Source organism: Lissotriton vulgaris, chromosome 8, assembly GCF_964263255.1.
Source record: "Lissotriton vulgaris chromosome 8, aLisVul1.2, whole genome shotgun sequence".
NCBI lineage: Eukaryota > Metazoa > Chordata > Amphibia > Caudata > Salamandridae > Lissotriton > Lissotriton vulgaris.
The window spans coordinates 1,439,227,300-1,439,253,375 of record NC_141696.1 but is presented as its reverse complement, the minus strand read 5'-3'; the positions used below and the strand labels follow the sequence as shown (position 1 = coordinate 1,439,253,375).

Genomic DNA, 26,076 nt, shown 5'->3' with positions numbered 1-26,076 from the left:
TATATATATATATGATCTATTCCGATAACCCAAGAAGAATCATTGGTAATTTCGATTTTTAAAACGGGCTCTAAAGGTGATCCCAAATGCTACCACAACATTTTCCTCATAGAAGGTTTCACTAAGATCTTGGGTAGAGTAATCCTAGAAGGATTAGGGTAATAGAGTACTCACAGAGTCACAATATGGGTTCAAGAGGTGTATGGGAATGGTAGAACAAATTGTTAATTTAGATCTCTTTTTTTTTTTTTTTGGTGTAAGATTTTTATTGACAGTTATCATCAAAATAACAGTAGTACATTTAGTCGGTATCACATGTCTTACGGTAATGCAGTAGTTTGTACTTTTACACAGCTATTCAGCCGACAACCCTCCGGTCCGGCAGCGAATGTCAAAGATGATGTGGAGTGCCATCAGGATACAATAGTCGAAGGCATGAAATCTTACATTTTCAAGTCCATTTTTTATATTTTTGTAAAAAAGAAAACAAACAGAACAAATTCGATGGCTCATCTGTGTTGTATAGTCACAAAGCAAAAGGAAAAAATGCTATCAAGGAAGTACCCCGATCCCAACCACCCAGGTAAGTACCCCTCCCCCCTCAAACACCAAGCTAAGTCGAAATCCCCATCAAAAGGTAACATTTCCGTTTCCTACCCAAAGCACACCCTCGATTCGGTCAACCAAGTCCTCCTCATCCTCCGAATCGTCTTCATCATCCTCCGGCAGCGGTTCACATATGTCCCCTCTATATCTATTCCATGCCTCCCATACCTTGTTCCATTTCTTGGGGTTAGCTCTCATTTTATATACCATTCTTTCAATTAACATCAATTTATCCATATTTCTGCACCACAATGCCAATGTAGGTACCTCCGCCACCCCCATCTCTGTGCCACGTCGCGCTTGGCCACCATTGTACCAATCGTAACCCACTGCTGTTGTCTAAGATTAAGATCAGTACCCTCCCAGATATTCAGTAGACAGAGGCGTGGCTCCGGCGTAAGGGAAGAGTCAAGGGCCTGGGATATTGTTCGCATGACCTGTTGCCAATACCTGCTAATGAATGGGCAATCCCACAGTGTATGTAATAGCGTACCGTCCTCCCCGCATCCCCTGAGACAATGTGGTGTGTCAGCCCTATGTATTCTATGTAGGGTGGTTCTTGTATAATATACTCTGTGCAATATTTTTAGCTGTATAAGCCGGAACCTGGCCGATACCCCTGCCTCCCTCGGAGATGCCATAGCAGCATTCCAATCCGTCTCATCCATAGCTCCCAACTCATTTTCCCACTTTTCCCGTAATTTCTGCAGGGGATCCGAGAGATTGTTTAGCAGTTTGCGATATGTGAGTGAGGTGGCATGTGTCTGTAGAAAGTCCGTAAGAAGCCGGTCTTCTAGGGGTGAGGATTCCGGGACGGTGGTCCCCGGTTCCAATACCGCCAGCAGAGCGTGCCTTATCTGGATGTATCTATATGTTTCAGTGGGGCCTAGGGCATATTGTTGCTGTAGTTGTGCGAAAGGGAGCAACCCTGAAGAAGTCCAAAGATCCCCCACCGTTGAAATGCCTATATTATCCCACTGGGTGAACCCTTTGCTAGATCGGAGGCAACCCAGTTTTTTAGTGTCCCAAAGTGGGGTGAGTTTCGTGATGACCCCCTTCCACTTCAGCCGAGTGAGCGCCCTGTACCACAGGGCAACTGTGTGTTTAGTAGGGCCAATCAGTCCTTTAAGAAGACTCGGGTTATATAACGGGGCTAACAGACTTTGCGTCCCCAATTGGGCCCTATCAGCCAGATATGCCGGGTCATCGTGTGGTGCGTGGAGCCATTGGTTAAGTACCTTAAGTTGGGATGCCCAGTAGTAAAGTTGTATATTCGGTAACGCTATTCCCCCATCGTACCAACCACGATTAAGTTTAAGGTGGGCAATTCTCGGTGGACGTTCACCCCACAGCAGGGTAGTCACAACTGCGGTGACTTTATGGAAGTATGAGGGCGGAATTACATCTGGGGTGTTTTCCAGAGCATACAGGAGGCGCGGCAACGCCATCATTTTAAATAAGGCAGCGCGCCCCAGTAGCGTGAGTGGCAGGGCTGTCCAATGTCGGGCGTCTGCTTTCAAACGAAGGAGGGGGGGGCGCCAGGTTATGGTCATAGAACATGGCCGTGTCGCCGGTGACATGGATGCCCAAGTATTTAAAGGAGACGTCGGTCAATACCAGAGGACAGTGTTCAGGGAGGACTGGCATAGGGCCCCTCAGGACATAAAGGACCGACTTCGTCCAATTAATGGTATAGCCGGAGGCAGAGCCATGCTTATCGCAGAGTGCCAGCAATATCGGGACAGTCGATTCGGGAGCGGACAAGTAGACCAACATATCATCAGCATACGGTGATACCCTGTCTTCCCAGGCCTCCGTCCATTTAATACCTTTCAGTAGTGGTGTCTTTCTAATAACAATTGCGAGCGGTTCAAGGACCAGCGCGAACAAGAGCGGGGATAAGGGGCAGCCCTGACGAGTCCCACGCGCCAAAGGAATTGCCCGAGAGATGTGGCCGTTGGCCGCCACGTGTGCTACCGGATCTGTGTAGAGAAGTCTAACCCACGATAGAAATTTCGGTCCGAAGCCCATCCGGGTCAGAACTGCAAACAGGTATTGCCACTCTACCATATCAAAAGCCATTCTGGCGTCTAATGACAAAATGGCCGCCTGGCTCCTTCAGTAAGTGTGCCCGAGCCAGTGCGCCGTGCACCCTACGGAGATTGAGTGCCGTGCTCCTATGCGGCATAAAGCCCGATTGGCCCGGGTGAATCAAGTGGGATAAATGCGGAGTCAGCCTATTCGCAATCAATTTCGCCAAAATCTTCGCCTCCGCGTTGAGGAGCGAGATTGGGCGATACGACGTACAGTCCTCAGGAGGCCTGCCGGGTTTTGGGTTAGCCACTATTGTCGCCAAGCGCTGGTCTAAAGGCAACGTTCCGGTCCCTCGGCAGTTCTCAAACATGGCCAACAGAGGTGGGCCCAATGCATCCGCCATCGTTTGAAACCATTCGATCGGCAACCCGTTAGGGCCCAACGCTTTACCCGTACGCAGCGCACCTATTGCCATACGGAGCTCCTCCACCATGAGGTCCGCTTCCAACTCAGTTACCGCCTCCGGTGACAGTGTCTCTACTTCTACATCCTGGAGAGCTAGCTCCGCCGCCTCTGCCGTGACCACCATCTCTGGGGTATAAACCCTCTGAAAGTGGTCCGCTAGTAGGTCAACAATTTTGGAGGGGTGCGTGTGACACGTCCCTTCTTGGTCCCGGAGTTGTAAAATGTGCCTGCCACCGTCCCGTTTCTTGTCTAACCAGGCCAATAGTTTATTGGCCTTATCGCCCACATCATAAACCCTACTCGCAGTCGACTCTATATGTTCTAATGTCCGTCGTCGAAGAAAGCCGTCATGTCTTTGTTGGCAGAGATGTAATGCGTGTCGAGTGTCGTCCGACGGCGCATCCATATGAGCTACGTTCGCCTGTTCCAACTGCAGTTCTAACTCTGCCAGTTCCTGTTTTTGCTTACGTTTATGGTCGGTTACAGCCGCGATCGCTTGGCCTCTCAGCACTGTCTTATACGCCTCCCACAGTGTTGTCGTGGAGGACACCGAACCGGAATTCTCCTGGAAGTAATGTTTGGTGGTCGTTTTTAGGGATTTTTGAATTGGGGGAAGTTTAATATAACCAGGGTAAAGAGGATAGAGCCGTTTGCGAGCCGCTATTGTACAGGACAATGTAACAGTCAAAGGGGAATGGTCCGATATACCCGGGGCTTAATCTGCACGTCAGCAATCGTGAGTCTGCCACCCCCCAGTGTGAGAAAGTAGTCAATGCGAGACAGGCAGTCATGAGTGGATGAATAATAGGAATAGTGGCGATCAGTAGGGTGAAGCTGCCTCCAGACATCAACCAGACCCTGCGCCTCCAGAAAGTCCCCGAATTTTGTTAAGCCAGTGAGGGGGGTGCGGACCGGGAATCTATCCATATCAGTATTGGCCAGTGCATTGAAATCTCCGCCCACCATCAGGTCCCCCCCTGGGAGTTCCAGAAGAAATTTGCCCAGGTCCGGAAATGCCGATGAATGTAGCGCCGGCGGGATGTACACAGACACCACATTAATGGGCACACCTTCCCATTGCCCACACACCGCCGCGAAGCGGCCATGTTTGTCAGTTCTTGTGGAGTGTTGTATAAAGTGCGATTTTTTTTCACCCAAACGCCCGTCCCCCGGGACCCTGAAGTGAAGTCCGAATGTACTACCATGTGGTAACCTCTCCTATCCAGAGCTTTGGTAGCCGCCCCCACCAAGTGTGTTTCCTGAAGAAGGGCAATGTCGCAGTTCAGTCGCCTAATACATTGCAAAACTAGTCCCCTCTTTACTTTGTCCCCCAACCCCCGAACATTCCATGACATTATTTGTAGCGGTGGCACAGGCCCCACCCCAGAGTCAGTTGTTATGTTGTTAGGTCGTGGAAGATCCGCCATTGTGTAGACGCGTGTGTGAGTCGGTGTTCCATGGGGTAAGACAGAACCATGGCAGCCGAAGAGCCTCCCTGCCCTTTGCAACCATTCGCATGTTGGTGCCTTCCTAGTGCTAGAAGATCAGAGATGGCACACGGTACAAGGAATGCGGCCATATGTGACTATGAATGATTTCCATACGATGAATAGAGCCAAACAGTTCAAACAAGCAAACCAACGAAACCCACCCATTCCCAAAACCCCCTCCCGCCCTGCTTCCCTGCTACACGGACTCAAAACTGCCTGCCACCCCAATTTAGCAGAGTGCTTAGACCCATCCCAAAGAAAACACACAGTTACTTGCTCGTTGGGGGTGAGGAGTACTCCGGAATTAGCGACCCCTCATACTCTCTGCAGAGGCCCTCGGCCCAGTGTCCATGGCGGTTCCAGCCGCAGTCCCGAACAACAATGTCTCATACCTGTCAAGTGTTCATGGGTCTACCTCCTGGTTCAGGTCGCCATTATCTCTTGTCGGCGAGTTTCTGCCACTGTTCATACCAGCTTCTACAGCGTCGTCCCGGTCGTTCTGATGAGAGCCATTCTTAGTCCGTCCAGGGCGGCGAGAGTGGGGGGCAGGACGCCAGCCGTCCAGCCAGTCTCGTGCAGTCTCAGGGTTATCGAAAAACCAGGTCCTGTTCTCTGCCACCACCCGGAGCCTGGCAGGAAAAATCATGGAATAAGGGAGTTCTCGTTTCCTGAGTTCCTTTTTAACGTCCAGGAAGGTCTTCCGCCGCCTGGCCACCTCCGCCATGTAATCCGGGAAGAACGCCACCGTAGAGTTGAGGATTTTCACCGGCGGTGGAACCCGCGCCGCTTGAAGGATGACATCCCGGTCGCGGTAATTAAACATTCTTGCTAGGATCGGCCTGGGCGAGGCCCCTGGCTTAGGTTGGCCCCCCGGAACTCTGTGTGCACGCTCTACTGAAAAGAAGGCCGACAGTCCCTTGGGTTGAAGATGTGTTTTAATGAGGTCTTCCACGTATAAATCCATCGCTCTCGTGCCCTCTGATTCCGGAACACCAAGAATGCGTACATTGTTCCGCCTGGAGCGGCCCTCCTGGTCGTCCAGCTTATCTTTCAGGATTTTGTTTTCCGCCATGACCGCTTCCATGGCCGTCTGCAGTTCCGAGACATCCTCAACCAGCGATTTCGTGACCAGTTCCAATGAGCCTACTTTTTCGGCCATTTTGTGGAGATCCGCTCGGATAAGGGTGATTTCGGTCGAGATGGTACCCACCGTCGTTTGGACCTGCGAGAGAGCCTTCATAACATCATCTAGCGTCTCCTTCTTCGTCCCCATAGGCTCGCCTGGTTTCGTGGAAGAGTGTTTCCCATCCGCCGGAGGGGAAGCGGTTCTGTCGTTCGTGTACCGCTCGATACGGGTCTGGGTCGTACCGCCTTTAACACCTTTCCCGGCCATAGTTCGTGCACGGAGATTATACAGTTCGTCGGTGCGATAGGACACCAGGAGCAACCACCGTCACTGCACGTTCCTCAGTTTAGTTCAAGAAGGAGCTTTCGCAGCAATGGGGGAAACGCCCCGATGTTCTCAACGGAGCAGATGGCAGGAGAGTGTGCTTATTGTCTTCCTAAAAATCCTCGGTCACCTCCTTCGACGAACTGCCGTCAGTTATGGCAAATGTTCTGTCCCTAGATAGGGATCTCGTCCGCCGGCCGTCACTCGGGGTAGTCCCCCAGCACCGATCACTTCCTGTCTGTGGTAGCTGAGCAGGCTGCACTTCCGGTCGGCTTCACTCGCCACCAGAGTCCCCGGAGGTAGGCCTGTACTTCGATCGGATCAACAATCGACGATAACTCCGTCATCCAGTCCTCGATTTCTGTCCGGAAACTTACCGCCAGTTCCGCCCGGTCTCGGGCGTTCGGTGCCTCCGTCTGAGGTAAGATTTAGCCACGGATTAGCGTGCGGATAGATGGAGAGGCCGCCTCCCTGCCGGAGCTAATCCTCTATGCTGCCGCCATGTTCGGCCGCTAGCCACGCCCCTCAATTTAGATCTCTTTATAAAGAAATACACAAGGCCTAAGATTGTTCATGTACAGTTTTTTATGTTGCCTCGTCCAGTGCTTTTGATTTGGTAAATCATTCAATCCTGCAGCAAACTTAGTCCTTGATGAGCGCACCGTCAGAAATAGTGTCATTGTTATCAAAATTATACAGGAGTTTGTCAGCCAGGGTGCGCTATGATCCCAATTGGGACTGCTCTCCACCGTTCAACATTTGGAGAGGAGTCAGGCAAGGGTTTATATTGGCACCCTTCTTGTTTTCTTTATTTATAAACAATGTGGATAGCTTACTCTAGGAACTGGACGCCAATTCTCCATGAGTTGAAAGAAGGCCAGTCTCTGTTCTCCTCTATGCTGATGATGCTGTCCTTTTCTCAAAGGTTGCAAATGGCCTGCAAAGACTGATGGATCGCTTTGCAGCCTTCATGGAGGACAGGGATCTTAAAATAACCTTGAAGAAAACCTACACGATGATCTAGGGCCAGGGTCTCCAACCTTTGCTGTAATTAGAGTTACTTGCGTTCTATGGAAATCATCTCGAACTACTAATATTATTGACATGATAATAGTGACCACATCAGAAAAAATTGCATTAGTGTGCAACCCACGAAAAATTGTCAGAAGTCATCAGCTCAGTGCATCAGGCAGGCTTGCCAGCATTTGGGTAGTACATAACAGCCATATACAGAACGTCCCCGGCACCAAGGTCGTTAATAGTATGAGCGATAAGTCTCCCTATTGCAGCATGTTATTCATGCTAATAAGTTTTAAATATTTTTCAACCATTTTTCTCCAAGCATACGTTCTGAAAATACATACATTTTTGTCTCGGAACACACACTTTTCAATTTTGGCATAAATAAATGTATTTAACCAAGGGAAGGCTTCTATTTTAGTAGGCTGGCTGCACACAGGAGATCTACTTACAAGTAAGTTGGGGAGCTACCATTACCTCACGAGCTCGTTGAAGAAGCCTGGGCCCTTATTTATGAGGCCTTGCGTCAGTTTTGCGCCGCCGGTGCGTCACTTTTTGTGATGCACCAGCGGCGCACAAAATGCGCCATATTTAAAAAGTGACGCATCTGGGTAGATCCGTCACTTTTTAAACCCCTGCGCCACATTATACCTGCGTCAGGTATAATGTATGCAGAGGGGGCGTTCCCCCGCAAAAAGCCTCGTAATAAGCGTCACTTTTAGGATGCTGTGGCGTCAAAATCTTGCACCTGCCTCACAGCAGGCGTAAGACTGACGCAAGCCCTTTCACATGGGGCTTTCCCCATGTGAAAGGACGCATTGCTGGAGTTACGTCACTTTTGTGACACACTCCAGCAATGCGTCACTTTTGCGCTTACAGATGCGTCAGAAATACTGACGTATCTGTAAGTCCTTGCGACATGATGCGTCATACATTAAATATGACGTATCATTGGTGTCGCAAGGAGTGCGCAGTGAAAAGTGACGCATCGCTGTTTTCACGCAGCGATGCGTCATTTTTCATAAATGAGGCCCCTAATGTATGGAAAGGAAGCTTGTAAATCACGTGCTCATTAAATCAGTGGCACGTCAATTGAAACAGCTACTTAATTGTCCTTCCTGGGCCAAGCATATAGAAAATAACAGGCTAAAGATGATACGTACCTGCGAGATCATTTGTTGGTTTACTACTACGCTAGTTTGTAAACTAGTTCGGGAGATGGTCTCAATATATAGACTATTCAAATGTGCATCTGCACTTCTTATGGGAGTGGGTTATGTGGTTCCACAGAATCCAATACTTAAAAAATGCAAGAGAATATATTTCTTCAACACTGCTTGCCACACCACTATCTATGTCAGCCTACATAGTAAACAGGGAATTCGGCATGCAATAAATGGAAGGGCTACTAGCAATAACACCCTTTCAGTTGCTGCATTGTATTTGGAGCATAAAAGAGATCAAGTGTTAATGCCCGACCTTTTGTGCATCTATTTTTGTCACTAAACGCCTACACTTTACATTATCGTAAGATTGATTAGAAGCCCCGATTCCAGTGTGTATTTGTTGATTGTTAGACCTCATCGCCTGCCAGTTTGTAAAGCCCTGTCTGTATAGCAAGGTACCAGTCTGGTCGAGTCCAAGGTGGACAATAGCATTGGAATAGTCAGTACTGTACTTGCTCCCAATCGCCAAGAAACTTGTGGCTCCAAAGTCGAGTAATGTTGCAGGACATTGAACAGAGCATTTAATTTCCTCGCTGTACGATTACATGTAGTGCTGATACAAAGAAAAGTGTCACAATAACATATGAATAGATCCAAAGTTATGCTAATATGTTACATGCATACACAAAGAAGACGTTTTATTTACAAGACTTTCAATGACTTTAATGCGGTCACAGCTGCATAATTAGAAGGGTCGCTTAGCCTGTGACACTTGAACCTGTCCGCACACACAGCTTGGCCTACAAGTGGATTCTAGTGGCAGTGTAACACAGAACACCATTCGTGTCAGCGACGTGCTGTAACCAAAATAGATCTGTGTGGCAACTCTTGGTTCACGCCCGGGTATGAAGAGGATGCTTTAACATCACCAACGGTATGCAGCCAGCCATTCACTGTCCCTTTCTTTGACACTGTAGAACAATCTGACACATGGAGGTACATGCCAGCCATTCACTGTCCCTTTCTTTGACACTGTAGAACAATCTGACACAAGGAGGTACATGCGTATATAAATTGCACAACTTTGAGATTATGTCGGGAAATGGGCATCTCCTGATCTCTAAGCCACCCACCATTAGAATACCAAAGAACAGCTACACAATTCCTGCCAATGTTCTGATGTGTTAGAGAGCCACATACATCTAGATCAAGCAACCGACCTTCAATCCTTACACTGCTTATTTCATTTTGAATTCTTATAAAACTCTCACCCCCACTGAGGGTACCAGTGCGCTGTACATGTGGTAAATATATTTTACCGTATACGAGTTTGCCATATAATTTCAGACAGGTAAAAAGAATAGCTCAATCAAATGAGAGGCAGAGTCCGTGGTGTCTGAGTCATAAGGGCTTTAATCAAGAATGACTCGAGTCATGGAAATCAATTCCATCAATACAAGGGATCGGGTATGCAATGATGGCAGAAAGATGTCAACGATTTATTAGCAGTACATGACATATATAGTAAAATGACACAATAGCAGTGAATACAGTAGGCGTGACAAGTGAAATGTATATGATAAGAACACATGTGCGTAGCAAAAAGGCGTGAACAAGGGTGTGCACAAAGGTGTGTACTAGAAACGTCACAGAAAAGTGTCATAAGTGGGTGGATGCATAGAGAATTCTGCAGAGTCAGCTGAAACCTGTAGCCTGAATGCACGCGCAGCTAATATGACGTGTGATTGACGTGCATCTGGAGGAAGCTAAGGGTCTGACATTTAGCACTAGTAGAGGAGACAGAAGTCTGGCATGTCAGATCGACCTGTTCTTATAACATATCTGATATCTTGTATTTGGGGTATGTTCAATCTGAAGTAAAAGGTCTCTTGGGCAGAGGCTATTCTATACTGAATGCATATGTGTCTAAGTGCAATGCGCGAAGCTAGGGGCCTACCATGGTAACGGGAGCAATGAATTTCATAAAGGAGACAGGAAGGCTTGGCCCTTTGCTCTGCAGCCGGGGATATGTTTACCTATTTCACTAGACAGGAATGTGTTTTCGAGGAGGCTGAGCTGGCTATGCTGATAACTTGAAGGCAAAATACTGTTTCTGTCAGGCAGGCCAGGCCGAGCCGGGCACCACACGCTTGGCAGGAAGTAAGGCAGAGGTCAGGGATGCATCTCCATGCTGCAGCTTTCAGAGGCAGAGACAGAAGTGGCTCGAAGACAGAAATCAGGGCCTAGCTCGGCAGAGCCAGGAAAAACGTGAAAGTGCACCATGTAAAGACGGTGGCACGGCATACTTAGGAACTGAATTATCGATCCATTCATGGTGGATCTGATAGAGGACAGGTTAACGTTTGACGCAAATGTATTTGCGTCATCAGATTCGGTTGTGGAGGGAAGTTACATGCACTTTAAACTCGTACATGGAGTCGATGGGGTACACGTTAGGGGACACACTTGACCATAAAAATGTCAATTACCTCATTCCCTCCTTGTCCCCTACGGACCCATTAGGATATATCAATTTTCATGAGACCATCTATTTGTTCATATAACATCATCTGTTCTTCTTTCTTTCTTCGGGAATGGGAACGTGAACTTGGATGGGGAACACATGCTGTGGCGCACAAGCCGCAAATCGCTGGCCCACATTGTAAACATAGACAACAACTGAATACTATGGCCAATATGATTCCTAGGAATGACAGTAGCTTCCATCCCCAGGCTGTTATTACACTCCAGAGCCACCCGGACCAAGTCCAGGAGCCTGGGTTCTGGTGTATCAGATGAGCAATCTCGTGAAGTCTGGTAATGGCTTTATAGACTGATGGCGCGTTATTAGGAATAAACACGCAACAACTGGATCCGATGACTCTACAAGCTCCGCCCCTATTGGCCAGGATGACGTCAAGGACAAGGCGGTTCTGAAGAACAACAAGTCTCATAGCAGACTGCTCCTCTGTTAAGTTGCCCAAAGCAGAAGTAGTCTCATTCACTACCGCTTCGAGTATTCTGGTTAATTTGCGTATCAGTTTACTATTGGAGACAGTGCCTAGATAGGGAAAGAATCCTTTATTGAAATCTGTATATTGTTCCCATGTAGTTTCAGTCTGATCAACTATTGGGAGATCTCTCTTGTGTCTAACACTATTAAGGCGGGAATTCCTGTGATAGTCAGATGGGGCTAGGAAAACTGGTGGCAATAGGAATGCAATGAAACAAGTACCATCCCAGTCTGGAGGTAAACGGACATAAGCTGTCTGACCACATATAAAATAGGAATGTCGGGAAGCTTTGAATGTAGACTTGCCTTTATCACTGAATTCGACCACAGTAGTACAGTCACTGTGACCTAGATGTACTGAACCATTCTTTCTGACACATAATACACCTGTTGCTGGTAAAACTGATATGGATGGCAAGTCTGAACTGGTCTCTGACTGAACATTTAGAATCATGAGATTAAGTGTAAAATTGCCTAATCCATACACTTCATTTTCTAGATCTGTCCCTGTCATTTGTGGAAGACCCTCCTCGTTTGGGAAACATGCTTTGTTCATGACTGTGTTCAGTTTTCCCCATATCCAATTGCCTTGGGAAACTCTAGATTCGGTGTCTATAGAGGATATTAAACTAAACCATGCACCACAGGAACCATTATGTGTAAACGGATAAGGAAAGAGGGGCAGAGCTCCCTTGTAGTTCTGATAGGGAGGGAGTCGGCCACATATCCAACAATTAGTAGCATTGTTGATCTGGTGAGAATGATGTAACATACGAATGAATGTATTGTTGCGCAGCGCAAGTCGATAAGACAATTTGTGTGGAGGTAGAGCATTAAACGTGTGCTCGGCAGTGTCATTAGAAAAAGAATGTGAAAGAGGAAAATATATGTATAACATCCAACTCATAGCAATAATCGTAAGACTCAGAAAAAACATAATAAGTAGTGTGCAGACGCATCTGCTTCGGAGACTTTTACAATATTTCTGTTTCTTGGTCTCCTGTCTATCTCTCTCTCTATTTGGGTCTAACTTGTACATGTCAGAAACTGCCTAACCGCTTCACCCAGGGGGGGACTTAAACAATTAAACTGTCTGACTTACTAGACCTCAATTTCATTCGGTACTCCTCTTGGGGAGTTTTCTCTAAAAGGGGGAGTTTGGTATCAGTCTCTGGAATGTGAGAGTTCTGGGAATCAGTCTTTGGCGGAAGTCCATAAAAACGTTTCACATGGCTGGAGTGGACCCAGCCCTTCCTCCCCTCTAATTTTACTGCAGTCCTGGTTGTTAACAAAACGATCTTCGGCTCCTTCCAGCGGGGCTCCAGAGGGCTTGACCTGTCGAAATTTCGGACTACAACAACGTCCCCCGGGACCAGTTCATGTGGTTTCACCTCGGTGTTGTCTGGGAAGGCTGCCGCTACCTGTGAACGACATGATTGTAGTGCAGACATCAAGGAAGCAAGGTAATCTGTCAGCATATTACTGTCAACATCGGTTATTTTTCGCGGCAGAGGCGTCCCCCACATATTAGGAGGTCTACCGAAGACCACCTCATACGGGGATAGCCCTGTCCTAGAATGGGCTACCATTCGCATATAAAAAAGGGCAACTGGTAAAGCTACAATCCAATCTACTCCTTTCTCTTTACACACTTTGGCAAGGCGAGTTTTCAGAGTCTGATTGTGTCGCTCCACGAGACCTGCTGCCTCGGGATGTCGGACACAGTGAAACTTCCACTGGTACCCCAATAGAAGTGAAACCTGCTTCATAAGCTCAGATGAGAATGGTTGACCGTTATCTGAATACACGACACGGGGCAAACCGTATCGAGGGAAAAACTCACGAACCAACTGCTTGGCAGTGGTCGGGGCAGTGTAATCTGGGACGGGATATGCTTCTGTCCATCGGGATAGGGCACATACAACTACGAGGACATACTTGAATCCTCAGCATCTTTCCATCTGGATATAATCCATCTGGAGGACTTCAAATGGATAGTCAGGAGGATGAAATCCACCTTGCTCCACGGGAATCCCTTTTGCTGGATTGAACTGACAACAGATCATGCAGGTACGCACTTTCTGTTTTGCTGCGGCTCGTAAATGCTTGTTGAACCAAAGGTTCTGTAAACTGTCTAACATGGCTTTTTCTCCTAAATGTGCTGGACTATGTGCTGTGTTAATGATAACTTGAACCATAGAGTCGGGGAGAAACCATGTGGTCTTTCCCTTCGTCATCCATCCTTGGTCTGTCTGGACCCCTCCTTGTTCAGTCCATTTCTTTATTTCATCTGGAGTAGCATGTGTCTGTATGTCGATGACATCTTGTGTGGGATCTCTGACTGTCATACAATGTGTCAGTGAGGTTACGTCAGTCTTTGTCATGTCCGTCGTTTGAGTATGAGTCAGTGCTGTATGTTCCGCTATTCGATCTGCAAAATCGTTACCCTGAGAAATAGTGTCTGTGACTTTAGTATGTGCCTTGCACTTCATGATAGCTATGGCTGTAGGCAAATGTATTGCTTCTAACAGAGCTTGAACAAGGGGGCCATGCTGAATCTTGGCTCCGTGAGAGGTCAAGAAACCTCTTTCTTGCCAGAGGACACCGAAGTCGTGTACGACTCCGAATGCATAACGGGAATCTGTGTATATGTTTACTTTCAGGTTCTTGGCTCGTATACAGGCTTGAGTCAGAGCGATAAGCTCTGCTGCTTGAGCTGACAGGGTGTCAATGCAGTGTATTTCTATGACTTCAGTTTCAGTGGTCACTGCATATGCGGCCAATTCATAACCTGTCAGTCGTGCTATAGTCAAGTGTTGAGTCTGTGTTCTGTTTAGAAGGACCTCCACAGAGTGTGGAACCTGTACTGTCAATTGGTGTCCTAATACGATGGAGTCACTTTGTCTGATTGCTAGAGCTGTTGCTGCAACCGACTTTAAGCACGCAGGCAAGGCCTGGGCTACTGGATCCAATGTACTTGAAAAATAAGCACACGGTCTGTGTTTGTCTGCTTGAAGCTGAGTGAGAACCGACAACGCTGTGCCATCGCCTTCTGTCACAAAAAGTATAAAAGGTTTGCTGTAACATGGTGTTGCTAAAACAGGTGCTTGACATAAGGCTTTCTTTAATTCGTCAAAAGCTTGTGTATGTTCCTGTGTCCATGGGAGAACAGTCGAAGACGCTGCCTCCTGTGTTGTCAACTGTATAAGTGGTTTCGCTAGAAATGCATATTGTGGAATCCATTGTCTGCAATAAGAAGTGAGTCCAATAAAAGCTCGTACTTCTTTCTGTGTCTTGGGTTGCGGAAGATGTGCAATTAACTGAATTCGTTCAGGTGTCAGCTGCCTACCCCACTTGGACAGCAAGTGCCCAAGGTACACCACTTGCTGGGCACAGAATTGTAGCTTCGAAGGAGACACCTTGTGTCCCTTGTCCGCCAGGAAATGCAAGACTGTCAGTGATGCTTGTTCACATTTTGGTTTACTACGGGCGGTGATCAATAGATCATCGACGTATTGGAGTAGGGCAGTGTTAGCAGGCATGTGAATACTGTCAAGTTGTCATTTTAATGCTTGGCTATAAATGCTGGGGCTTTCTGTGAATCCTTGAGGTGCGCGTGCAAATTTGAAGCTTCGGCCATTTAAACAGAATTCGAAAAGGTATTGGCTTTCTGGATCAATGGGGACACTAAAGAAGGCGTTCTTGAGATCAATTACAGTAAAGAACGTCGCTTCGACGAAATGTCTGGGACGAAATGTCTGGGACCACTGGATACTGTGGTATAATGCATTTATTTAGCTCTCGCAAATCGATCACTAATCGATAAACTGGAGGTGCATTCGGATCAGTGCGTTTAAGAATTGGAATGATAGGGGAATTACAAACATTGGAGTCGGTTTCTACAACCACTCCTTGTGCAATGAGCTCGTCAATGATTTTCAGTAAAACCACTACAGCATCAGGTGGTAACTTGTATTGTCGGATTCGGGGTAGTACAACTCCTGGCTTGAGTATGACACGGTATGGAGTAATGTGCATACAACCTACATCAGTGGGGCCTTTTGCCCATAAATGTGCAGGAACATTCTGTAACATGGGGTCAAAATATACTGCATCACTGAATAACTGAATACTGGATGCACTGCTAAACAGTACAGATACACTGCTAAAACAGTGCAGACCGGATCTGTGTACCCAAACCCGTCTTGACCGGACACAAATTAATGTACCCGTCTAGATGCGTCCCCAGCAACGGTACTCACCGGGAAGCACGGAACGGAAGGCCTCGGAAACTCGACTGGACTGGACCGCTACGACGTCACTGCTGCTGCTTCGCACTGCGCATGCGCCTCAACACTACAGGTGGGCCTCTCGATACCTCGGACACTGCTCTCTCGGCTGGGCTCTGGTCGGGATCCTCCGCACTCCTCACCGCCTCGTCTGGATGTCGACCGCAGTCTCCGTCACCTCCGTAGGCCTGAGGGAGATACAGGAAAACCTGCAGATGCGCATGAGGTCCGTCACGGCTGTGGTCGGGGGCAAAGCCTGCGATGCATCACCGGCGCGTGGGGTGGGGGAGGGGTCCCTATTCGTGCGCCAAATTATGTGGTAAATATATTTTACCGTATACGAGTTTGCCATATAATTTCAGACAGGTAAAAAGAATAGCTCAATCAAATGAGAGGCAGAGTCCGTGGTGTCTGAGTCATAAGGGCTTTAATCAAGAATGACTCGAGTCATGGAAATCAATTCCATCAATACAAGGGATCGGGTATGCAATGATGGCAGAAAGATGTCAACGATTTATTAGCAGTACATGACATATATAGTAAAATGACACAATAGCAGTGAATACAGTAGGCGTGACAAGTGAAATGTATATGATAAGAACACATGTGCGTAGCAAAAAGGCGTGAACAAGGGTGTGCACAAAGGCGTGTACTAGAAACGTCACAGAAAAGTGTCATAAGTGGGTGGATGCATAGAGAATTCTGCAGAGTCAGCTGAAACCTGTAGCCTGAATGCGCGCGCAGCTAATATGACGTGTGATTGACGTGCATCTGGAGGAAGCTAAGGGTCTGACATTTAGCACTAGTAGAGGAGACAGAAGTCTGGCATGTCAGATCGACCTGTTCTTATAACATATCTGATATCTTGTATTTGGGGTATGTTCAATCTGAAGTAAAAGGTCTCTTGGGCAGAGGCTATTCTATACTGAATGCATATGTGTCTAAGTGCAATGCGCGAAGCTAGGGGCCTACCATGGTAACGGGAGCAATGAATTTCATAAAGGAGACAGGAAGGCTTGGCCCTTTGCTCTGCAGCCGGGGATATGTTTACCTATTTCACTAGACAGGAATGTGTTTTCGAGGAGGCTGAGCTGGCTATGCTGATAACTTGAAGGCAAAATACTGTTTCTGGCAGGCAGGCCAGGCCGAGCCGGGCACCACACGCTTGGCAGGAAGTAAGGCAGAGGTCAGGGATGCATCTCCATGCTGCAGCTTTCAGAGGCAGAGACAGAAGTGGCTCGAAGACAGAAATCAGGGCCTAGCTCGGCAGAGCCAGGAAAAACGTGAAAGTGCACCATGTAAAGACGGTGGCACGGCATACTTAGGAACTGAATTATCGATCCATTCATGGTGGATCTGATAGAGGACAGGTTAACGTTGGACGCAAATGTATTTGCGTCATCAGATTCGGTTGTGGAGGGAAGTTACATGCACTTTAAACTCGTACATGGAGTCGATGGGGTACACGTTAGGGGACACACTTGACCATAAAAATTTCAATTACCTCATACAGGAGAACAACTAGAGATGATTGGTCTCCCTTTCAGGGAAACAGAAAGCACAGATAAACAATTTAACCATTCATATAAACATAGTTTGCTATACATCAGTTGATTTCTCATAAAAGGAGGATGTAAAGGAAACAATAAATTGTAGCCAGGAAACGGAGGAGGGAAACATATGAGGGGGTGAAAAGAGGTCTAGAGTTTAAAAACATGAGAATCGAGATGGTATTAAGAGGGGGGAGGGGAAGTAGACAAGAAAACTTAGAAGGAAGAATGGGTGAAGTTGTGGGAACAGAGAGAGAGAGAGTGCTGTTGGTGCCAGCGAGGGGACAGATCTAAGGATGGGCAAGGTGTAGCTTTAACAACGTTTTCATATGGTTTCAAAACTGGAAGATTTTACACATCCCAAATTTTCCAAGTACCGGGGCAGCAACAGATGAAGCTTGATTTACAGGATTTTGGGTTGTAATTTCCTTGTTTACAAATGCAGGTTTTGCAGAGTTACAAATTTAATTTTGTCCTTGTACCTTAAAAGTGATGTGAAGGTACCCTGGTCACTACAGATGTAGTGCTTTATAGAGGGTTTAAATTTAACCCAGGTTTCAAGAGATGGTCAGTGCAGTTCTCTGAGCACAGGATAGATGTGGTCAGATTTTCATGCACCCGAAACAAGCATTAGAGAGGAGTGGAGCACAGCTTTGAGGGGAGTGGGGAATGAGGTGTACCCATCAAAAGAGTATTTCCATAGTCAATTAGGAATGCATCTTACACCGGAACAACAAGTCAAACGTCATTTGTAAGAAAAAATTATATGAATTTCTTGATCAAGTGCAACAGACCATTGGCTATGGGTGCAATATGCCAAATCGTTGCTGCCTTTGATAGATGTGAATTCAAACACAGTCCCAAAGATTTGACTTGTACAAAGATGGCGAAAGGCTGCTATTATGCAGCCACACTAGCTAATATGGTTTGTAATTCAATTCTTGTGGGCAATGAATTAATTCGATTTCTTTTAACAAATACAGCATTAGGAAATTAGAAGAGATCCAGTTCTGGGGTTCTGTCATACAAGTTTTCACATTGATAGTAGAAAAGGCATTCAAGACTTTAAGTTGATCTATGTATCATCTGCATATTGGTGGATGGCCACAACTGCCACTTCCAGCACATTTAGGAGAAGAAAAAAGGACCCACTCTAGAAATATGTGCCAGTAGCTCTGCATAAACTCAGAACAACCAGGCTGAAGAAGAACAACACCGACTTATTATAAGTACAGATTTCATTTAAGGTTCTCAAGAAGGAATCACACTTTTGATGTGGAGGAATTTTTTTTAATTCAGTCTCACAGCGAGTCTCAATATTTAATTAAATGTATCTCTTGTGCACATTTTTTATGTTAAAAGAATATTTCAAACTTCTTTTTTTTAAATCTCAAAATATCTATGGGCCCGATTCACAGAACTAACTTATGACAAAATCCTAAACTTACTACCATTTTGGTATTCACAGCAGGCACTTTACTCATTTTGGTATTCACAGAAGGCACTTACTCATTTCGGTATTCACAGAAGGTATTTAGGAGTCCTAAAGATAGGACTCCTAACTTCTGTGAATATGAGATGAGTAAGTGTCTTCTGTGAGTACCTAAATGAGAAAGTGCCTTCTGTGAATACCAAAATGGCAGTAAGTTTAAGATTTTGTCTTAAGTTAGTTCTGTGAATCCGGCCCTATATATTCACATGAATTGTAACTCAACATTTTACATGAATACGAAAGTTTAAAAAAAAGGGTACAGTTGACCTTTGCAAGTGCCAACAAGTGTTTCACGGTACTCGGACCACTTCTTCAAGTCAGTTATGACAATCTGAGCCTATTTGCTTTCAAAGGTATTGCAATCAGGTTTTAGGCTTAATGAATGGTGTGATGTTCTAAATATTATCAAGTAAAAACAACCCATTGTTTGAATACATATATTAGATCTGGAACCAACTGAGATTTCCTCACAAAAGTGTTAATTTGTTCTTAATCTAGGAGGGCTGCTTCAATTAAACAAATAACTGTGTCTCCATGACCACGTCTCTCCTGAGCTTTCATTGATTAGTGGCCACAGTCGATCGCCTCTAATGTGGTTTTGCAAAAAAACGATCATCTAGAATTCCCCTTCACTGTTTTGAAAATTCATGCCTGTCATGTAATAAAGATATATTGCAGGTGTCTATGAGCACCGGATATAAAATATAACAGCAGTCTGGCTTGGGAGTTGTCCAGCATCAATTCATATTCAGCTTGTGTTGCCCGGTGCTCAGTATGATGTGGGGGTTGGGTGGGGAGATGCCCTTGCACCATCCTAACAGACATAACCGTTTACTCATTTTGAATTTCTAGGTCAATTACTGCTACAGCTGGGAGCTCAAAGAGGGGCATAATTCCCACCCTGCCGATTCCAAACCGTTTTGCCTGTGTCATCTTCGTGGTGTCCCTCTCCAGAGCGTTGAAAAGTGGCTGCTAGATAACATATGGTGTGAAAAGGGTCTTGCACTATCAGGTATTTGCTTTTACAGTGTTGACTTGTACAACATACATTATTTGGACATGTTGAGCTTTCTTGTTTTTGTCTTTCTGCAATCTTATTTTTTTCTGCTTTATCTTTTTGACATATTTACTGTTGATACAGTTCTTGTATGTTACTTGTTTATTGTGCACCATGGTTCTTCTAGCTCTTTCTTCGTGCTATCTCACTTTGGTTCAAAGACAGAATTTGACTCTAGGATAGCTACTCGGGCGTTGATAACAATTTCAATAGGTAGCGTTAAAAACAAGAGAGAGTGCACAACATAAGTGTATAGATTGAACTTTTCCCACATGCATCTTAGAAAGCATCCTGTTTAAAATGAGGAAAAATTGATATCAAGTAATTCTGGTGTCTAGCAGAAACCTTTCAACCAGATATTTACACCTACTTCCAATTACACAACAAGTTGAATGAAAACCCCTTTTGTGACCTACGAGTCTCAGTCTATTATCATGCAGTTTGAAAAAGTTTCCACTGCATGTCTTCCAGTTGAACCACCAGATTTGTATTTTGTTCACTGGCTGTACCGAGAGCTACCATTTGGACTAATCTGCCTACTTCAATGAAGACCATCTAAAACTGTCTCTCTTTCTGAAAAAAGGAAAAAGCTGTATCCTCAAGCTTGTGATTAATTTGTCTTCAAGGCACATTTTCTCCTTCATTCTTCTTGCTAAATCTTCCTCCCATTACCATCTGCGCTATGGGGTGTTCACCCAAGAACGTTGGCCTCTAAGACATGCAACCGATACATGCCCAATGCTCGAATTCAGCGTTACCAGTTTTTATAACAAATGTCTTATTAAAAAAACAAAGCGGTACAAAAGGGGGTGGGGATGGATGAGGCACAGGGTCAGACTGATTTGTATATGGCCATGTCTAAACTGGGGTGGCAGAGTGGGCTAAAGAACGGTGATGGATTAAACCCAGATCTGTTGAATGGGTGTGAGTGTTTGGTTCAGATGCTTCATCCATCACCACCCCCTTTTGTACCGCTTTATTAAAAAAAACAGCCTGCTCGCAGGTGGGTTGGGCATTAAAATATGCCACATTTCATGATGCATTCATAAATTCAATTTTAAGCAAATATCTTTAATAGACGTATCAGGTCATGTAGAAAGCCTCTTCTGGCATTTGTCCAACCTTTGGGGTGCATGTTCTACACATTTTTGGCTTAACTCTCAAACCAATCTGATTGCCAATGGTAGCTGGCCTCCCTCTGAGCTTGGTCTTAAAATGCTATCTCTGCCTTGGGGTGATCGCATCCTTTCTGATTTTCCAACTGGTCCTGCCACTTGTTATTCAAAGTCTTGCTGGGCTGAAAGACTACCTTTGGCCATCTTTACAACCTGAAGCACTATTGGTATGTGTTTGATTGTTAGATTAGATCTAATTTCAATTGCAACTTTTTACTTTTCTGTGCTCACTTCTCTTTGCCCCTTTACCAGAAATGGGTGAGTGAGTCAAACATCCTTCCACCAGTGCTGTCTGTGAGCCAACTGTGGACACTTAAATATTTTTATCCGATGGCTTGTATTATTATTCTAGCATTAGTTTAATGATGTTGGCAGTCATAGTGCCTGTGGCTTACACATCCTTTTCCTCAGAATCCTAGCCTCTGTTTTGGCAAACATGCAACTCCAACCACCCTTCAACTTCCTGCCCAATGTGAAATGGGGAGGGTGATTGCCCAAGATTTTGCGTACATCAGTGCACCATCATCCGGCACCTAGATCCTCACAGGGTTTAATCTCTAGCCCCATATGCCCCCTGCATGAATTAGGCCTTCTTTATCGTCAGTAGCTTGAAAGTTCTATATAGCAATATAAATATATTATTTGAAGTGCTCCATGTATTTTAAGGGAAGGAGGATATTAGCCCCCTTGCCCGAGCTAATAGTGGACCCAGGGACCCCATCCCCTGGGGCCTTTTAAGTGGAGGGTGGCATGCAGCCCACTTCCCCAAGTCATAAAGGCTCTTTGACCTCATCCCCCAGGGCCAAAACATATATATATGATAGAGATTTCTTTAGCCACAGGTTCCTTAACTTAAAATTATCCCCAGGCCTCAGACTGGATCTAGAAAGTTTTCGTGAGCAGTCCCCCTGCACGCCGGTAGGTGGCATCATTTGGCTCCGCATATCATCATCTGTGCCTGAAGTGGTGTACATGGAGCCTATATAGGTGCCCCACCAGCGTGCTGACATCAGTTCTTTTCTTTCCGTGACAGTCAGTGCTGATCTGGAGAGGCCTACCCCTAGTCACTTTTTTATCAAAGTCTTTTTGAGACACTGTGATGGTCTCAATCCCACTCGAGAAGAAAGTCCTAGGATCGGTCGCAAGACCAAGAACACAAAGTTGTTGGATCACTCGTCCCACAGACATCCTGCTTGGGACTTGGTCCTAATCCAGACCAGGGGCACCTGTGAGCAGGTCTATTGCCCATCGCCATCGCTCGGCATCATAGCACCCTAATATCCTCACACAACACCCTACCTTGGGGAGCTTTGTGGCCCAGACCTCTGCCACCAGTGTAATTTCAGGCATATTCTCTACCGCCCCATCAGATAGGGAATTCAAGAGGCTGAACACTTAGGCGAGAAGATGTTTTCTGCCACCAGTTTGCCATTGTGGGCCGTGAACATTGCTTGTCTTTTGGGCTATTACTCGCTATGCTCTATGGAATTCAGTTGTGCAGGTGCTGCCCATGGTTCCGGAATGTCATTACGGTTCTTACGAATTTAGTAGGACTGTGTATCCGGACAACATAACTGTCAAAATATGTGGACTGAGTCCACATAAATCATCAGAGTATGTTGTCCTAATTCCTTGCTAATTCAAAATGCCCCATCTAAACCCCTACCCTTCCAGGCTCCTAGGTGGTATCTGCAACCTCAGAACATGACCACTGTAATTCCCCAAGGAAATTGAGGAAATAGATCTACCCTTTCGCTATTACTCAAGCATGCCCAACAGGGACACAAGAAAGATACAAATTGGCTTTTCAAACATTTATTGAAACAATTGTATTCTTCTGTAAAATGTGTGAGTTGCAATCATAATTAGGATGAAACCAAGCATTGTAACGAACATTACAAGAATGGTGAAAAAGATAAATAGTTCCACCATTATAACATTATTGTGTGATTATATGATTATATAATTATATTCATACTTAGACTCCTATCTAACACTACATACACCAGCGAGAGCATAGTGGCATTACCCTCCGCCACATTTCTTGGGACAACCTAATCCTCCATACCTTTGTATGATGTATCAGGAAGTCGATCTTTTGTAGAGCAGGCTACTGTCCCTTACAGTATGAAGGTTAGAGTCAGCAGAGTTACATCTCAGTCAGAGTGCAGTGTTCCAGCTAAGCCAAAATGCTCCTCTGCAGAATTTGGTTCAGAGGTGGTTTATATAATAAAAACACTGTTCCAATCGCACTGTGTCAAATGTGCAGCACTGATGTGATTGTTTGTCTTGAGACTCGGCGCTGTCTCCGACCGGACATCCTAACATAAGGGCATCGCGTTCAATGTTTCTAACCTTGGACAGAGTATATAGGCTTCATGATAAAATGCTTATCAAGAAATGTGCTGCATACAAAATAATTTCTAGGTATATTATTGTGTAAGTGTAAGGCATGTAAAAAATCATTAGAAAAAGATGTCAAGTACAAATGTGTACTTGTGCTTGTATCCTGTTCAACCTTACATAAGAAGGAGGCCCGGGCCATACTCTTCCAGGCTGCTGCTGTTGGGAGAGATGTAGCTAAGTTCATGATCGGATTTGGACTCGATACTACTGACAATTTTATATAACAAAGCATTGCAGTGGTGAGAACCATTTTACTACACCTGGGCCTCTTGATGTTTCCTAACAAGCAACACTGTGGGGTCGACTTCACCCGGAAAAATGTGGCTTTCGATAGAGCTCCCACCACCTGGTACCAATTGCTCAGCACATCCTGGCAGCCCCAGGCCAAGTGGAGAAAGTTTGCCTCCAGGGTAATTTAACGAGGGCAGCTTTCGGTGCAGGCATGAGAGATGTGGTGGAGGGTCTTGGGATTAGGTAAGTGCGGTGTAAAAAATTAAAATAGATCATTTGAATTGGGCATTGCAAGAAACTGTGTGCTTGAGTTCACAAACATGTGCCCAGGCTCCACCCTCTAAGGGAGTCCCCAGGTCCGCTTCCCAGGCAGGACATGCCCGTATCTGAGCGCCCACTGCATCCTCTCTCATGGTCTTATAAAACAAGGAGATCAGATGCCTACCCGACCCGCAAGTCAGCAGGACATCCAGAGCGTTACACTCCCCAGGCACTACAGGAAGAAAGGGCCAGGTCTGCCTGGCTACCTCTGCCAGGCCTGCGTGTTGCAAAAAGTTGTCTGGTGCCAGTGAAAACTCATGAGCATCCTCAAAAGTGATAAATTCCTTGTTGGCGTATAGATCTCCCAGTATTTTGCAGCCCTGGTCTCTCCAAGCCCCTGCAGTCATATGAGCCGATATTGACGGACCGGTGCCAGTATCCACATCAACAACTCCCAATTGACTGTAGCACGGCACAACATTGGGTGACAAAACTCTGCCAGATCCTTGCCCTCTGCCATACCATGTATAATTGCGCTGGACTTACAGGATACTTACTTCCACATTCCCATCCTGCCTGCCCACAGACGTTATCTGCGGTTCACGGTGGGTCATGAGCACTTTCAGTTTGCTGTGCTCCCCTTTAGCCTTACCAGCACCCCTGGGTGTTCACCAAGGTGATGGCAGTCTTTGATGCTCATCTACGGAGATCAGGGGTGCAGGTGTTCCCCTATCTCGATGACTGGCTGTTGAAGGCGTCCTCGCCCCAGGCTGCCGCCTCCCACCTCCAGACTACAGTGATCCTCTTGCTTTCCCTGGGGTTCATAATCAACATGCGGAAATCACAGCTGAGTCCCTCTCAGATGCTCCCTATCATCTGAGTTGTTCTGGGCACGTTGCTGTTTCGGGCCAAGAGGCTGTTTGTCTCAGGACATTGCTGTAACATCAGGGCCTTTCCCTGGTTTTGCAACACCTGTCAGGCTCTGTGAACACCAGGGTGGACAAACTCAGCCAAAGATGCCTACCGAATCACGAATGGCATCTCCATCCGGAGGTGGTGCAACGTCTTTTCTGCAGTGGGGAGAGCCTTAGTTACATCTATTTTTTTACCGTCGAGAATGTCCAATATCAGTAGTTCTGCATGCTTGAGTTTCCAAGGTGGTTCTCGCTCGGAGATGCATTTTCTTATGAGCCTATGCCTCCTGTACGCCTTTCTGCCCATACCTCTCCTTCCCAGAGTTCTCAAGATCCGTAACAACCAGGTCCAAGTGGCTCCGGACTGGACTCGAAGAGAATGACCAACTGTCTTCCAATCAGGCTTCCCCTTCAGGAGGAACTTATGTCACAGCAGCAGGAGAGTGTTCTTCAACCAAACCAGTCAACACTCGTGGGGATTGAGCACTGACAGTCATCTGCAATGTTATCTTGGCAGCCAGGCGTCCCTCCATCAAGATAGTATAACCTTGCAGTTAGACAAGTTTGTTTCAATAAAAAAGGGAGTTTGCCCACACGCCCCTGGGCTATATAAATAGCAAAAAACAAAACTTGATGCAGCAGAATTGATCGAACAACAACAGATAATTTATGTACTTGAAAGAAACCTTAATTAATCCCTCAGGGGAGAAATATTCTCTTTAAACATATATCTTATTGAAAAGGCATTCACACTGGACTGAGATCCAGATGTTTATCTCTATGCATATATTTGTTAACAAAAGATCAAATATCTACATTAACGTACAAAAAAGCAGTGCAAAAAAGTATAATAATACAAAAAATTACAAAAAGATAGACATATGCATTTAACATAGTTCAACAGTCATGTAGTATCTTCTGTCTCATTGACAGATACCTTATTGCCCAAATTTCTTAGGGGGCTGCTCTAAACAATTATGTACACGACTATGGTTCACAGCCTGTATCAATAAGATAGCCCTTCTATCAACACCAATCAGGGGAAAAATGAGTCTCAACCCGTTTCTATTTTACACGGTGTTGAAAATGTCTTTTTTATCTGAGTCAAAATTGTAAGGGCTTCTTTCTAAGGTCTGGCCTCATCAGGACTAGGGGCACAAAGGTAACGTATCTCGCCAATAACGCTATATCTATCAGGACACAGTGAATTGCACCGGGAATGCAGAGCTACTTTGTAAGAAGCAGATTTGCAATTTAGGAAAAGTTCAAATGAATATTTGATCACCGGTCCGGGGGAGGGAAAAAAAAATTGCAGATCACCCGGCATCCTATTTTCACCTCGGGCGAATTCGGGAACAGGATTCCTAAGTAGCGAGTCCTCTCTGTACAACAAGTAATGGCACCATACTTACCTCAATGGACTCAAACCTCCACTCAAACCTCCATATGCACTTATG

The 26,076-nt window shown here is 45.8% G+C and overlaps 1 protein-coding gene across 5 annotated transcripts in view; it reads left to right on the top strand.

The window, feature by feature from the left end:
• Window positions 1-26,076, top strand: part of ZBTB20 (zinc finger and BTB domain containing 20) — a 2,236,857-nt gene that overhangs the window by 918,271 nt on the left and 1,292,510 nt on the right. For all 5 annotated transcript variants that reach the window (XM_086935527.1, XM_086935525.1, XM_086935524.1 and 2 more), the window contains exon 4: window positions 19,428-19,587. The gene's annotated coding sequence lies outside the window, so the exon portion shown is untranslated. The remainder of the gene's footprint in view (window positions 1-19,427; window positions 19,588-26,076) is intronic.